Source organism: Salvelinus sp. IW2-2015, linkage group LG31 (genome assembly GCF_002910315.2).
Source record: "Salvelinus sp. IW2-2015 linkage group LG31, ASM291031v2, whole genome shotgun sequence".
NCBI classification, from domain to species: domain Eukaryota; kingdom Metazoa; phylum Chordata; class Actinopteri; order Salmoniformes; family Salmonidae; genus Salvelinus; species Salvelinus sp. IW2-2015.
The window spans coordinates 25706812-25722129 of record NC_036870.1 but is presented as its reverse complement, the minus strand read 5'-3'; the positions used below and the strand labels follow the sequence as shown (position 1 = coordinate 25722129).

The 15318-nt window shown below is 47.5% G+C and overlaps 1 long non-coding RNA gene across 1 annotated transcript; it reads left to right on the top strand.

Annotated features, from left to right (window-relative positions):
* The first annotated feature begins 691 nt into the window (after positions 1-691).
* On the top strand, positions 692-2508 carry LOC139023377 (uncharacterized). The gene is made up of 2 exons (XR_011474511.1): positions 692-773; positions 2052-2508. It is a non-coding gene; the product is annotated as an uncharacterized lncRNA (long non-coding RNA).
* The last annotated feature ends 12810 nt before the right edge of the window (positions 2509-15318 follow it).

Below are 15318 nucleotides of genomic sequence, written 5' to 3'. Positions count from 1 at the left end.
CTTCTTACTTACAAAGATGGCCTACACGACCAACTCGGATGATGCTGGGCACAATTGTGCGCCGCCCTTATGGGACTCCTAATCACGGCCGCCGTTGTGATACAGTTCTGTTTTGAACAGTGTTGTCTGTAAGTGACGCCTCTAGCACTGAGATGCTAGTGGTTTCTTAGACCGCTGTGCACCACTTGGAGCCCATTAAAAGTAAAATGTACACGCACAAAAGTCAAGAAAGTAGAGACATTTCAAAGTGTCTACTATACTGGCTATATACAGTTGTTAAAGTTCAGTACGAAAGGGAAATAAATGAACTTTTTATTTATGGTAACAGGTCACAAATGTTGCTGCTGTGATGCACACTGTATTGTTTGTATCATATGGGAGTTTTACAAAATTTGGTCTTATGTGTTTTTTTCACCTTCGTTGTGGTCTGTGTATCTGTGAACTGTGGTCTACTCATGGTCTCTACACTTGGTGGACGGTTCGGAAGTGCAGGCTACAGTTCCACCCTCTTTTTCGTGGGCTAGTGCGCCGCCTGCCTGTCTTCTCCTCTTGCAGGCCGGTAGTCCTGCCGACGGCCTATTCTCATGCACAGTCTTGTACTACGTCCGCTTTTCTTACGTTTGGGTCTCTCTCTGTGTCTGTCTCTGTCTACCCCCCCCCGCCCTCTCTCCTAAGCACAATTCAAAAGTAGGAAGACATAAAGACCGCGCAGCAGGGAAGCCAGCCAGCCCAAGTTTAGCCCGTATTAGTTACCGCCCCAACGGCACCAGTCAGTTGCAGTACCACATTATTGTATTATCAAATCAAATCAAATTTATTTGTCACATGCAACCGAAAACAGATGTAGACTATACCGTGAAATGCTTACTTACCAAGCCCTGAAACCAAACAATACAGTTCAAGAAATAGAGTTAAGAAGAATATGACTAAATAAACTAAAGTTTTAAAAAATCAAATTCAAAAAAGTACCAAAAATTACATAACAATAATGAGGCTATATACAGGGTCGGTACGAGTCAATGTGCAGGGGTACAAGTTCAGTGCGAGGTAAACGCGACTTAGCAGCAGTGTAAAACAGGGGGGGGGGGGGGTTTAATGTACAATAGTCGGCCCGTGGCCATTTGATTATTGGTCAGCAGTCTTATGGCTTGGGGGTAGAAGCTGTTAAGGTGCCTTTTAGTCCTAGACTTGGCACTCCGGTACTGCTTGCCGTGCGATAGCAGAGAGAACAGTCTATGATTTGGGTGACTGGAGTCTTTGACAATTTTTTGGTCCTTCCTCTGACACCGCCGAGTAAACAGGTCTTGGATGTCAGGAAGCTTGGCCCCAGTGATGTACTGGGCTGTAAACACTACCCTCTGTATCGCCTTACGGTCAGATGCCGAGCAGTTGCCATACCAGGTGGTGATGCAACCAGTCAGGATGCTCTCGATGGTGCAGCTGTAGAACTTTTTGAAGATCTGTGGACCCATGTGAAATCTTTTCTGTCTCCTGAGGGAGAATAGGCGTTGTTGAGCCCTCTTCACGACTGTATTGGTGTGTTTGGACCATGATAGTTCGTTGGTGATGTGGACACCAAGGAACTTTAAACTCTCGTCCCGTTCCACTTCAGCCCCGTTGATGTTAATGGGGGCCGGTWCGGCCCTCCTTTTCCTWTAGTCCACGYACAGCTGCTTTGTCTTGCTCACATTGAGGGAGAGGTTGTTGTCCTGGCAACACACTGCCAGGTCTCTGACCTCCTCCCTATAGGCTGTCTCATCGTTGAGGGAGAGGTTGTTGTCCTGGCACCACACTGCCAGGTCTCTGACCTCCTCCCTATAGGCTGTCTCATCGTTGTCGGTGATCAGGCCTACCAGTGTTGTGTCGTCAGCAAACTTAATGATGGTGTTGGAGTCGTGCTTAGCCACACAGTCGTGGCAGTACTTTACTGGATGTTTTGTTGTGGACTGATTGTTGTGGACTGATTGTGGAACATGTGATAGCTGTATGGTGGTGATCAGACTGTAGAACAGTTGTAGAAAGATTTTGATCATGTTGTTTGTGGTTTCCAGGTTGGGATCGCTCTGAGGAAGGAGCAGGACTTGGRGAAGCCTCTCGCCTCGTGCCTCTTACAGCGCCATCTCTCCCTTGCTGCTGCTGCTGCCATGGCAACCCTGTCCCCGTTTCATTTGCGCCCTGCCCCTACAKCTGGCCCTGCCCTCTTTCAGATTCAGGCCCTCCCCCAGACCTTGTTACATCCCGCCCCAGGACCTTTCCGTACGGCACATACATCAGTTCTGTTCTCACCGTACTGACCCAGACCTGCACCAGACTTGGCCCATACCTGACCCAGACCCGTATCAGATGGACCAAAACCCAACAGAACCTGTGGGACCAGTGCAGACAAATTATGGTCTGAAAAGTGTGCATGTGTGTGTTTGTGTACGTGTGCGTGCGTTTGTCATGTGCGTGTGTTTGTCAAGAAATATGGGTATTGTTTTTCAATAAAGAATATGTTTCTGGCTGTGATGTTGTGGAGGTCTATTGTTTAAGAAAAATCCCATCCCTCCTTGTTTTACGGAATCCCATCCGTCCTTGTTTACGGAATCCCATCCGTCCTTGTTTACGGAATCCCATCCGTCCTTGTTTACGGAATCCCATCCGTCCTTGTTTACGAACACTGGAATGTAAGATGGTAGAAATCTTCATTATTTAGTTGAATGATTTTTGATTTGAACATCATTATAGCCTACACGTTCTCATTCTGAACTTCTAACCCGAGTGGGACGGGTGTGGCTTTGTGACAATGATCAGAAGAGCAGCTGCTAACGGATTGGACAGCTCCAACGCAGTTCCACCTCCGACATCACAAAAACATCAGCTYTGCGGGTGTCGGCTATCGCCAGTTAATTAACACTTCATCTGATTGAATCTAGGCCAAAGTCAGCCTCAAATAGAGCCAGAGGCAGACAACCAGAGACACAGACAGAAGCTCATCCCTCAACCCGCACCTCAGTGAGTAGAGAAGCCATCTGAACCCTTCTGTTACTGAAGCTAGTTTACAGTCTGACGCTAATCCCTTTTTGGATCCCATTCAAGAATTTCTCAAAAACTGAAATAAATGAAGAGATGCAGATCCTTCATTTGGCTTCAAACGATGGGCCTTCATCAATGATTTATTACTTAGAGTACAGATAATCCCCCTGGCGTAACTCATTCAGATAAATCACAACAGGAATGTGCTCCTTGACCGTGACTTTATTGTCTGGGAGATGTTGCTGTGCACAGGAGGACTCCATGCCCCATACATATCTGTAGAGATACATTTTATCAGACATATGTTGTTAAATCTAATGTTTTGGTGGGAGATAGTCTTTAAGAAGGGGTCAACCCCTATCAAATACAACTATTTGATGATGACATCCTTAAATGGGGGTGGGGGGGGGGGGCTGGAAGTTGTGTGCATTGTGACTAATACATGCCTAGGGTTGCAAAGCTACCAGTAATTTACAAAAGTTACCAGAATCTTCTGTAATTTTGGTAATTAACAGAAAATCTATCGCAATCTATCATAACTTTGATCATTTATACTTTAATAACTTACTTTAAAAAAATTGAGATGCAGTATTGATATCTGTGTCCATATTTTCTAGTAGATAGACCATATGATTGAAGAGAAAATAGCCTAATTAATGAAAAAAGACAATGCCATTATTTCAATGAACTCTGCAACTCTTCCAACTATTGACTTTCACAACTGCCACCAGTTTCCAGGCTAAAAAGGACAATACATATTGACATAGTTACATTTAAACCTATGTAAAAAACATTTCAAAGGATATTTATTGCTGAAACGCTCATATTAAACACCAGTGGTATTCACTAAGTTAATGGTTTATATTTAGGATAATGTTTTGCAGCTTTGTCATTCTATTAATCTATTTGATAATAATTGTATTTCATTATTTCTTATATTGTACATGTGATAAGGCCACACAGAGGGCCAGTGATAATTACAGACACCTGTGATAATCTGGAGGGACACTACATAAAATCCTTGAAAGTTACCAAAATTCAGGTAGTTTACTGGTAAACTTAGAAAGTTTACAGTAATATACACTCCCTTTTCAACCCTATACATATCTAAGGAACTGTTTCAGAGGAAGAAATGTTTATATTCAGCGGTTGATTTTATTAGTGTGAGAGTCCCAATTGACCTTCAGTGGCTAAATACATCAGCATGCAGCAGAGGGGCACCTATTTGGGGATTCTCTAGTGGTACATGTAAAGTCCCACACACTCCTATAGTAGGCCATGAGATCTTCTCCTGCTACTCTTTCTCATGTGCTTGAAGCAGTTGCTCCAGAACTAATAACTCAATCGGTGAGGCTAGAAAATGACCCCTCGTGGGATCACTGACTCTCCACAAATTCAAACCTTACACAACCACACACTCAGTAACGTAATATTACTTTCAGTTACTTTTGGATGACTTTCTGCTTAAGAGGCATTAGAAACCAAAAAGGATCAATCAAACAAATGTCGTCATAGAGATGGTAACGTAACTGATTATAGTTACAGTGTTCATTTGATCAGATTACAAGTAACGGATTAAATGTAATCAGTTAATCCCCAACCCTGCACACACCACACCACACACACACACACACACACACACACCACACACACACACACACACCCCCACACACACACACACCCACACACACACACACACACACACACACACACACACACACTACACTACACTACACTACACTACACTACATACACCCCACACACACACACCACACCACACCACACCACACACCACACACCACACACACCCACACACACACCACACACCACACACCACACACACCACCACACACACCACACACACACCACCCACACACCACACACCACCACACCACACACCACACCACACATCAACACTGCTGTCTATTTCTATACTATTTTCTCTATCTATGAGACACAATCCACTTTAAATTGTAAATACTTGACATAGCACATTCATTATTGATACTGTATATCCTATTGTGTACATACCCATTTTATTACTATGCATACTAACCTTCTTACTTACTTGTTATTTTCAATAGACTTTTGATTATTATTGATATTTGTTCTGCCTTGTTGAGGGAGCTTGCAAGTAAGCAATTCACGGCACCGTTTATAACTGATGTAAACGTGTGTACATGACGAATAAACTTTTATTTGATTTGCCATATTGCTCTCATTAATTCTCTGGAGCCGTAATTGTGAACATCTGTGTGTGGGTTAGTCAGGTAATATTTAATATTCCATCAGACCCCCTTCAACCCTCTGGCCAAGCCGAGCTGGTCTGCTCCTTACCTCATTCTGCCTGTTTGTCTGTCTCTCTCTCTCTCTGTCTCTCTGAGTCTGTCTCTCTCCTCCTCCACTCTCTCTCTCTCTTCCTCTGTCTCTCTGTGTCTGTCCTCTCTCTACCTCTCTCTCTCCCTCTCTGTCTCTCTGTGTCTGTCTCTCTCTTCTATCTCTCTCTCTCTCTCCGGTCTCTTTGTGTACCCTCTCTCTCTCCTCTCTGTCTCTCTGTGTCTCTCTCTCTCTCTACCTCTCTCTCCCCCTCTCTGTCTCTCTGTGTCTGTCTCTCTCTATACCTCTCTCTCTCTGTCTCTCTGTGGTCTGTCTCTCTATCTACCTCTCTCTCTCCCTCTCTGTCTCTCTGTGTCTGTCTCTCTCTCTACTCTCTCATCCCTCTCTGTCTCTCTGTGTCTGTCTCTCTCTTTCTCTCTCTGTGTCTGTCTCTCTCTCTCCCTCACTCTCTTTCTCCTCTCTCTGCTTTCGTGTCTCTGTGTCTCTCGCTGTCTGTCTCTCTGTCTCAACCTACACACACATGCATGCACGCACGCACGCGAACACACACACACACACACAGTGAAGTACCTGACTTGCACCCTGGGATGTGTCTCCAGCCACCCACCTATCTTCCTGCCTGGAGGAGAGTACAGAGGTCATATAAGTAGTTTATTAGACCCCCACCTAACCTCACCTAGTCCCATTCACTCCTCCAGACACCTGCTGTTTCCCCACCTAACCTCACCTAGTCCCAGTCACTCCTCCAGACACCTGCTGTTTCCACCCCCTAACCTCACCTAGTCCCACACTTCTCCAGACACCTGCTGTTCCACCACCTAACCTCACCTAGTCCCATTCACTCCTCCAGACACATGCCTGAAAACTGTCAGTTTGAGCAGCTAACTTCTGATAATCATCTGTCAAAACTACGTACAGTTGAAGTCGGAAGTTTACATACAATTAGGTTGGAGTCATTAAAACTCATTTTAACCACATAACAAATTTATTTTTAACAAACTATAGTTGTGTAAATCGGTTAGGAAATCTACTTTGTGCATGACACAAGTCATTTTTCCAACAATTGTTTACAGACAGATTATTTCACTTATAATTAACTGTTTCACAATTCCAGTGGGTCAGAAGTTTACATACACTAAGTTGACTGTGCCTTTAAACAGCTTGGAAAATTCCAGAAAATTATGTCATGGCTGAAGAAGCTTCTGATAGGCTAATTTACCTCATTTGAGTCAATTGGAGGTGTACCTGTGGATGTATATGAAGTCCTACCTTCAAACTCACTGCCTCTTTGCTTGACATCATGGAAAATCCAACGAAATCAGCAAAGACCTCAGAAAAAAATTGTAAGACCTCCACAGGTCTGGTTCATCTTTGGGAGCAATTTCAAATGCCTGAAGGTGCCACGTTCATCTGTACAAAACAATAGCACGCAAGTATAAACACCATGGGACCACACAGCCATCATACCGCTCAGGAAGGAGACACGTTCTGTCTCCTCGAGATGAATGTACTTTGGTGCGAAAAGTGCAAATCAATCCCAGAACAACAGTAAAGTACCTTGTGAATATGCTGGAGGAAACAGGTACAAAAGTATCTATATCCACAGTAAAACGAGTCCATATCTGTCACGGCCGTTAACAGAAGAGGACCAAGGTGCAGCGTGCGTGAGCGTACATTTTCTTTATTTAATGAAAATGACGTCCGAACAAAACAACAAAAACATTACAAAAACAAACCGTGAAGCTAAAGGCTATGTGCCCTAAACAAAGTCAACTTCCCACAAAGACAGGTGGAAAAAGGGCTACCTAAGTATGGTCTCAATCAGGAGACAACGATAGACAACTGCCTCTGATTGAACCACACCGGCCAAACACAAAGAAATAGAAAACATAGAAACTATGAAACTAGAATGCCCACCCTAGTCACACCCTGGCCTAAGCAAAAGAGAATAAAAACCTTTCTATGGCAGGGCGTGACAGACCCCCCCAAAGGTGCGGACTCCGGCCGCTAAACCTGACTCTAAAGGGGAGGGTCCGGGTGGGCTTCCTTTACGGCGACGGCTCTTGGTGCGGGACGTAGACCCCCCTCCGCCTCTGGCTCCCCCCACTTTGGTGGCGGTGGCGGGGGGGTAATTAGTTCTAGGCGCAGGCACAGGACATCACCAGGCTGGAGAGACATACAGGAGCGCGTGTACTAGGCAGAGGCATCGGATACACTGGCCGTGGAGGCACACTGGAGGTCTCGAGCTAGGAGCCTGCAAAACCCGTCCTGGCTGGATGGTTACTTTCGCCCTGCAGATGCGGGGCGCAGGCACAGGATGCACTGGGCTTGCAGACGCACCGGAAACACAGTGCGCAGAGCCGGCGCAGGATATCCCGGGCCGTAGAGACGTACTGGCAGCCAGATGCGCTGAGCCGCATCCTCCGACCTGGCTGGATGCCCACCTCTAGCCCGGCTGATCGGGGAGCTGGAAGGTAGCGCACCGGGCTGTGCACACGCACTGGAGCACCGTGCGCTCCACCGCATAACACGGTGCCTGACCAGTACGACGCTCGCCCCGGTAAGCACGGGGAGTTGGCTCCGGTCTCCAACCTGACTCAGCCACACTCCCCGTGTGCCCCCACCCCAAAAAAATAATTTGGGGGCTGCCTCTCGGGCTTCCTTGCTAGCCGAGTCCCTTCGTAACGCTGCCGCTCTGCTCTTGCTGCCTCCAGTTGACAAAACCCCTAGACAATACAAAAACTAACAAAACCAACCTTGTCACACCCTGACCTAACCAAAAAACTAAGAAAACAAATATAACTAAAGTCGGGGCGTGACAGTACCACCCCCCCCCCCCCAAAGGTGCGGACTCCGGCCGCAAAAACTAAAGATATAGGGGAGGTCTGGGTGGGCAACTATCACCGCGGTGGCGGCTCTGGCGCGGGACGTAGACCCCGCTCCACCTTAGTCTTGGCCCACTTAGGTGGCGCCTCTGGAGTGGGGACCCTCGCAGCGGACCCCGAACAGGAGGGTGACTCTGGCGGCTCCGCGACAGGAGGGCGACTCTGGCGGCTCCGGACAGTGAGGGCGTCTGGAGGCTCCGGCTGGAGGCCGTCTCTGGAGCTCCGGGCTGGAGGCCGTCTCTGGAGGCTCCGCGGCTGGAGGCGCCTGGAGGCTCGGGCTGGAGGCCGTCTCAGGAGGCTTCGTGCCATGTCTCACCCCTGGAGGCTTCTTGCCATGATCATCACTGGAGGCTTCTTGCCATGGATCATCACTGGAGGCTTCGTGCCATGGATCAAACACTGGAGGCTTCTTGCCATGGATCATCACTGGAGGCTTCGTGCCATGGATCGTCACAGGAGTGGAGAGACACACAGGAGGCCTGGCTCTGGGAGCAGGCACAGGACTCACCAGGCTGGGGAGACATGCAGGAGGCCTCTTCCTTAGCCGAGGCACCGGATACACTGGGCCGGGGAGGCGCACTGCGGTCTCGAGCGCAGAGCTGCAAAACCCTCCTGGCTGGATGGTTACCCTTTCGCCCGCAGATGCGCGGGGCGAGGAACAGGATGGCACTGGGCTTTGCGACGCACCGGACACACTGTGCGGCAGAAGCCGTGCGCAGGAGATCCCGGGCCGTAGGAGAGTACTGGCAGCCAGATGCGCTGAGCCGGCATCCTCCACCTGGCTGGATGCCCACTCTAGCCCGGCTGAGTTCGGGGAGCTGGAATAGCGCACCGGCTGTGCAACGCCACTGGAAGACACCGTGCGCTCCACCGCATAACACGGTGCCTGACCAGTACGACGCCCGCCACGGTAAGCACGGGGAGTTGGCTCCGGTCTCCAACCTGACTCGCCACACCCCCGTGTGCCCCACCCCAAAAAAAATTTGGGGGCTGCCTCTCGGGCTTCCTTGCTAGACGAGTTCCTTCGTAACGCTGCCGCTCTGCTCTTGCTGCCTCAGTTGAACAAACCCCTAGACAATACAAAAACTAAACAAACCAACCTTGTCACACCCTGGACCTACCAAAAAACTAAGAAAACAAAATATAAATAAAGTCGGGGGCTGACAGTACCCCCCCCCCAAAGGTGCGGACTCCGGCCGCAAAAACTAAGACTATAGGGGAGGGTCTGGGTGGGCAAACTATCCGCGCGGAGCGATGGCGGCTCTGCGCGCGGACGTAGACCCCGCGTTCCACCTTAGTCTTGGCCCACTTAGGTGGCGCCTCTGGAGTGAGGGGGACCCTCGCAGCGGACCCCGAACAGGAGGGTGACTCTGGCGGCTCCGGACAGAGAGGGCGCACTCTGGCGGCTCCGGACAGGAGGGCGGTCTTTGGAGGCTCCGGGCTGGAGGCCGTCTCTGGAGGCTCCCGGCTGGAGGCCGTCTGTGTTCTGGAGGCTCCGGGGCTGGGACGGGCCGGTCTTCTGCGAGTTCTGGCCGGGCTGAAGAAGGCCATCTCAGGCAGGCTTCGAGTGCCGATAGTGTCATCGACCCCCGGAGCGAAGCTTACTTAGCCATGGGAGTACAGTGCAGCTTGGCAGGCTTCTTGCCAAATGGAATCCATCACTTGGACGAGCTTCGTGGCCATGGAAATCAAACACTCCGCAAGAGCTTCTTCCATGGAATTCATTCACTGAAAGGCTTCGATGGCCCAATGGAGCCGTCACAGGAGTGGGAGACACACAGCCAGAGGCCTGGCTCTAGGAAGCAGGCACAGGACTCACCAGGCTGGGGAGACATGCAGGAGGCCTCTTCCTTAGCCGAGGCACCGGATACACTGGGCCGTGGAGGCGCACTGGCGGTCTCGAGCGCAGAGCTAGCACAACTCATCCTGGCTGGATACCCCCTGTAGCCCGGCAAGTGCGGGGAGTTGGAACAGGCCGCACTGGGCTGTGCTGGCCGGGGACACCGTGCGTAGGGCTGGCGCAGGATAACCCGTGACGAGTAGACGCACTGGAGATCTGGAGAGCAGGGCTGGCACACTCCGTCCTGGTTCGATGCCCACTCTAGCCCGGCCGATGCGAGGAGCTGGGATATAGCGCACTGGGCTAAGAACGCGTACTGGAGACACCGTGCGCTCCACCGCATAACACGGTGCCTGACCAGTACGACGCCCGCCACGGTAAGCACGGGGAGTTGGCTCAGGTCTCCAACCTGACTCTGCCACACACCCCGTGTGCCCCCCCCCAAAACAATTTGGGGGCTGCCTCTCGGGCTTCCTTGCCAGCCGTGTTCGTCTCGCCGACTCCATCCTCCGGTATCCCTCTCCGCACTAATCCATAGACTCCCAGGCAGCTTCTGGCACTCTCCCTGGGTCGACCGCCCATCTCTCTACCTTCTCCTAGGTTGTCTCGTACTCCTGGCCACGCTGCTCCTCCTTACCACGCTGCTTGGTCCTTTGGTGGTGGGTAGTTCTGTAACGATGTTCATCTGAAGAAGAAGGAGTAGACCAAGGTGCAGCGTGGTGCGTGTTCATGATTTTTAATAAAGCTGAACACTAGAACAAAAATTAACAAAATGGAACAAACGAAACAGTTCTGTCTGGTGCAGACACACAAAACAGAAAACAACTACCCACAAAACCAACATGGAATATGACAACCTAAATAGGCTCCCTAATCAGAGACAACGAGAAACAGCTGTCTCTGATTGGGAACCAACTCAGGCCACCATAAACCTACAAACCCCTAGACCATACAACATCCCCATAGACAAACAAAAACCCTAGACAATACAAAAACTAAACAAACCACCCTTGTTACACCCTGACCTAACCAAAAAACAAAGAAAACAAATATAACTAAAGTCAGGGCGTGACAGACCCAAGTGAAACAATTTAAAGGCGATGCTACAAAATACTAATTGAGTGTATGTAAGCTTCTTACCCACTGGGAATGTGATGAAAGAAATCAAATCTGAAATAAATCATTCTCTCTACTATTATTCTGACATTTCACATTCTTAAAATAATGTGGTGATCCTAACTGACCCAAGAAAGGGAATTTTACTAGGATTAAATGTCAGGAATTGTYAAAAACTGAGTTTAAATGTATTTGGCTAAGGTGTATGTAAACTTCCGACTTCTACTGTAAATACCGCAGCAAACTCAATTCCTCACGGATTCCATACTGGGTCAGGCAGTTACCGTAGCACAGTCACAGGCCAAAGCCTAGACCGTATCAATGAAAGTTGAGAGATATTTCTCATAAATAACACACACATGGTGTGGGGTGGCAATAAGAAGGTCTCCTCGCGGAGACACCTTCATACATGTTCTCCCTGGAACCCAGGAGACCTGAACCCTCACACCATAGCACTCCACTATATACAATGAGTGGACAAAACATTAGGAACTTTTTCCATGACATAGACTGACCAGGTGAATCCAGGTGAAAGCTATGATCCCTTATTGATGTTACTTGTTAAATCCAATTCAATCAGTGTAGATGAAGGGGAGGAGACGGGCTAAATACGTTTTGTTAAGCCTTCAGACAATTGAGAAATGAATTGTGTATGTGTGCCATTCAGAGGGTGAATGGGCAAGACAAAAGATTTAAGTGCCTTTGAACGGGGTATGGTAGTAGGTGCCAGGCACAACGGTTTGAGTGTGTCAAAAACTGCACCGCTGCTGTGTTTTTCACTCTCAACAGTTTTTTCCGTGTGTATCAAGAATGGTCCAACACCAAAAGGACGTCCAGCCAACTTGACACAACTGTGGGAACCATTGGAGTCAATATGGGCCAGCATCCCTGTGGAACGCTTTCAACACCTTGTTGAGTCCATGCCCTGACAAATTGAGGCTGTTCTGAGGGAAGGGGGGTKCAATTCAATATTAGGAAGGTGTTCCTGATGTTTTGTACACTCAGTGTACAATTCCCACTGGTCACAGGTGCAGCTCATCACCTGTGATCAGGGATAGAGGGAGGAGAGAGAGGGATGCAAGAGAGAGGAGAGAGCGGGAGGAAAGAGAGGGAGGAGAGAGGGAGGAGACAGTTAAGAGAGAGGGAGGAGAGAGAGGAAGGAGAGAGAGGGAGAATAGAGAGAGGAGATATAGAAAGGGAGGAGATAGAGGAAGGAGAGAGAGGGAGGAGATAGAGAGAGGGAACAAAGAGTGAACTAAATAACAACACAAAATAATGACATCACCTAACTCTCATTCATTCAACTACTTTTTATTTTGTATTTATTTAACCCTTATTTGACCAGGTAAGTTGACTGATTACACATTTTAATTTACAGCAGCGACCTGGTGAATAGTTACAGGGGAGAGGAGGAGGGGGTTTTAAGAAATATTAAATATGGATTATGATACTGATCAGTAGAATAAAGGATAAACATAAACAATCATACATCCACTCTCTCATACTCAGCCCCCCCTTCTAGATAGAGATGGCAGGCACCCCATGAAGGCCTCCCTTCACAAGCACTGCAAGGACTTTATGAGGATGTTACAAGGTTGTTGTAGCGCTGAGATGATGTCACAATGTTTTCACTGACATTTTCAACCTCTCCCTGTCTGAGTCTGTAATACCAACATGTTTCAAGCAGACTACCATAGTCCCTGTGCCCAAGAACACTAAGGTAACCTACCTAAATGACTACCGACCAGTAGCACTCAAGTCTGTAGCCATGAAATGCTTTGAAAGGCTGGTCATGGCTCACATCAACACCATTATCCCAGAAACCCTAGACCCACCCTAATTTGCATACCGCACCTGTTCACTCATGACTGCAGTAAAGTGCTGTTTGAATGATTGCTTACGAGCCTGCTGACGAGCCTGCTGCTGCCTACCACCGCTCAGTCAGACTGCTCTATCAAATATCNACGAGCCTGCTGACGAGCCTGCTGCTGCCTACCACCGCTCAGTCAGACTGCTCTATCAAATATCAAATCATATACTTAATTATAATATAATAAACACACAGAAATGCGAGCCTTTGGTCATTAATATGGTCAAATCCAGAAACTATCATTTCGAAAACAAAACGTTTATTCTTTCAGTGAAATACAGAACCGTTTTATCGAACGGGTGGCAACCCTAAGTCTAAATATTGCTGTTYCATTGCACAACCTTCAATGTTATGTCATAATTATGTAAAATTCTGGCAAATTAATTGCGGTCTTTGATAGGAAGAAATGGTCTTCACACAGTTCGCAARGAGCCAGGAGGCCCAAACTGCTGCATATACCCTGACTCTGCTTGTACTGAACGCAAGAGAAGTGACAAAATTTCCCTAGTAAATATTGCCTGCTAACATGAATTTCTTTTATCTACATATGCAGGTTTAAAAATATATACTTGTGTATCGATTTTTATAAATGCATGATTGTTTATGGTTAGGTACATTTGTGCAACGATTGTGCTTTTTTCGCGAATGCGCTTTTGTTAAATGATCACCCATTTGGCGAAGTTGAAGTAGGCTGTGATTCGATGATACATTAACAGCCACCGCATTGATTATATGCAATGCAGAACAAGCTAGTTAACCTAGTAATATCATCAACCATGTGTAGTTAACTAGTGATTATGTAAAGATTGATAGTTTTTTTATACGATAAGTTTAATGCTAGCTAGCAACTTACCTTGGTTCCTTGCAGCCACAAGGTCTTTTTGATGCTGCACTCACGTAACAGGTAGTCAGCCTGCCACACAGTCTCCTCGTGGATTACAATGTAATCGGTCATACTCGGCGTCCAAAAAGGCTGATTACCGATTGTTATGAAAACTTGAAATCGGCCCTAATTAATCGGCCATGCCGACCTCTAGAGCACGCCCACATTCTCATCGACGGGGCTGTAGTGGAACAGGTTGAGAGCTTCAAGTTCCTTGGTGTCCACATCACCAACAAACTAACATGGTCCAAGCAACCAAGACAGTCGTGAAGAGGGCATAACAAAACCTATTCCCCTCAGGAGACTGAAAAGATTTGGCATGGGGTCTTGAGATCCTCAAAAGGTTCTACAGCTGCACCATCGAGAGCATCTGGTTGCATGACCGGTTGCATCACTGCCTGGTATGGCAGAGGGGTAGTGCGTACGGCCCAGTACATCACCGGGGCCAAGCTTCCAGCCATCCAGGACCTCTATTACCAGGCGGTGTCAGAGGAAGGCCCTATAAGACTCCAGCACCCTAGTCACAAGACTGTTCTCTCTGCTACCGCATGGCAAGCCATGCCGGAGCGCCAAGTCTAGGTCCAAGAGCTTCTAAACAGGTTTCTCCCCCAAGCCATAAGACTCCTGAACAGCTAATCAAAAGGTTACCCAGACTATTTGCATTGCACCCCCCCCCCCCCCTCCTCTTCTACACTGCTGCTACTCTCTGTTATTAGTCACTTAATAACTCTACCTTACATGTACATTGACTCGCTGTACCACGGTACCGCTTATATATAGCCCTGCTATTGTAATTTACTGCTGCTCTTAATTATTTGTTATTCTTATCTTTACTTGATTTTTTGTATTTTCTTAAAACTGCATTGTTGGATAAGGGCTCTGTAAGTAAGCATTTCACTGTAAGGTCCTGTTGTATTCAGCGCATGTGTACAAATTAAATTTGATTTTGACTTGTTATGAATGATGTATATAAGGTTAGGTTGTAGCATGATATGATGTTTACAATGATGTATAAAGGTTGATGTAGCACTGATATGATGTCACAATGGTGCTGTTAAAGTTGATCGTTAGCACTGATATGATGTTCACAATGGTGGTGTAAAGTTGATGTTAGCACGACTATGATGTCGCACAATGGTCTGTTAAAGTTGAATAGTAGATGTGCACTGCATTATTGATGTCACAATGGTGTTGTTAAGGTTGGTGTAGCACTGATATGATGTCACCAATGATGTTATAATCAAATCAAATCAAATCAAATTTTATTAGTCACCATACACATGGTTAGCAGATGTTAATGCGAGTGTAGCGAAATGCTTGTGCTTCTAGTTCCGACAAGTGCCAGTAATAAACCAACAAGTAATCCTAACCT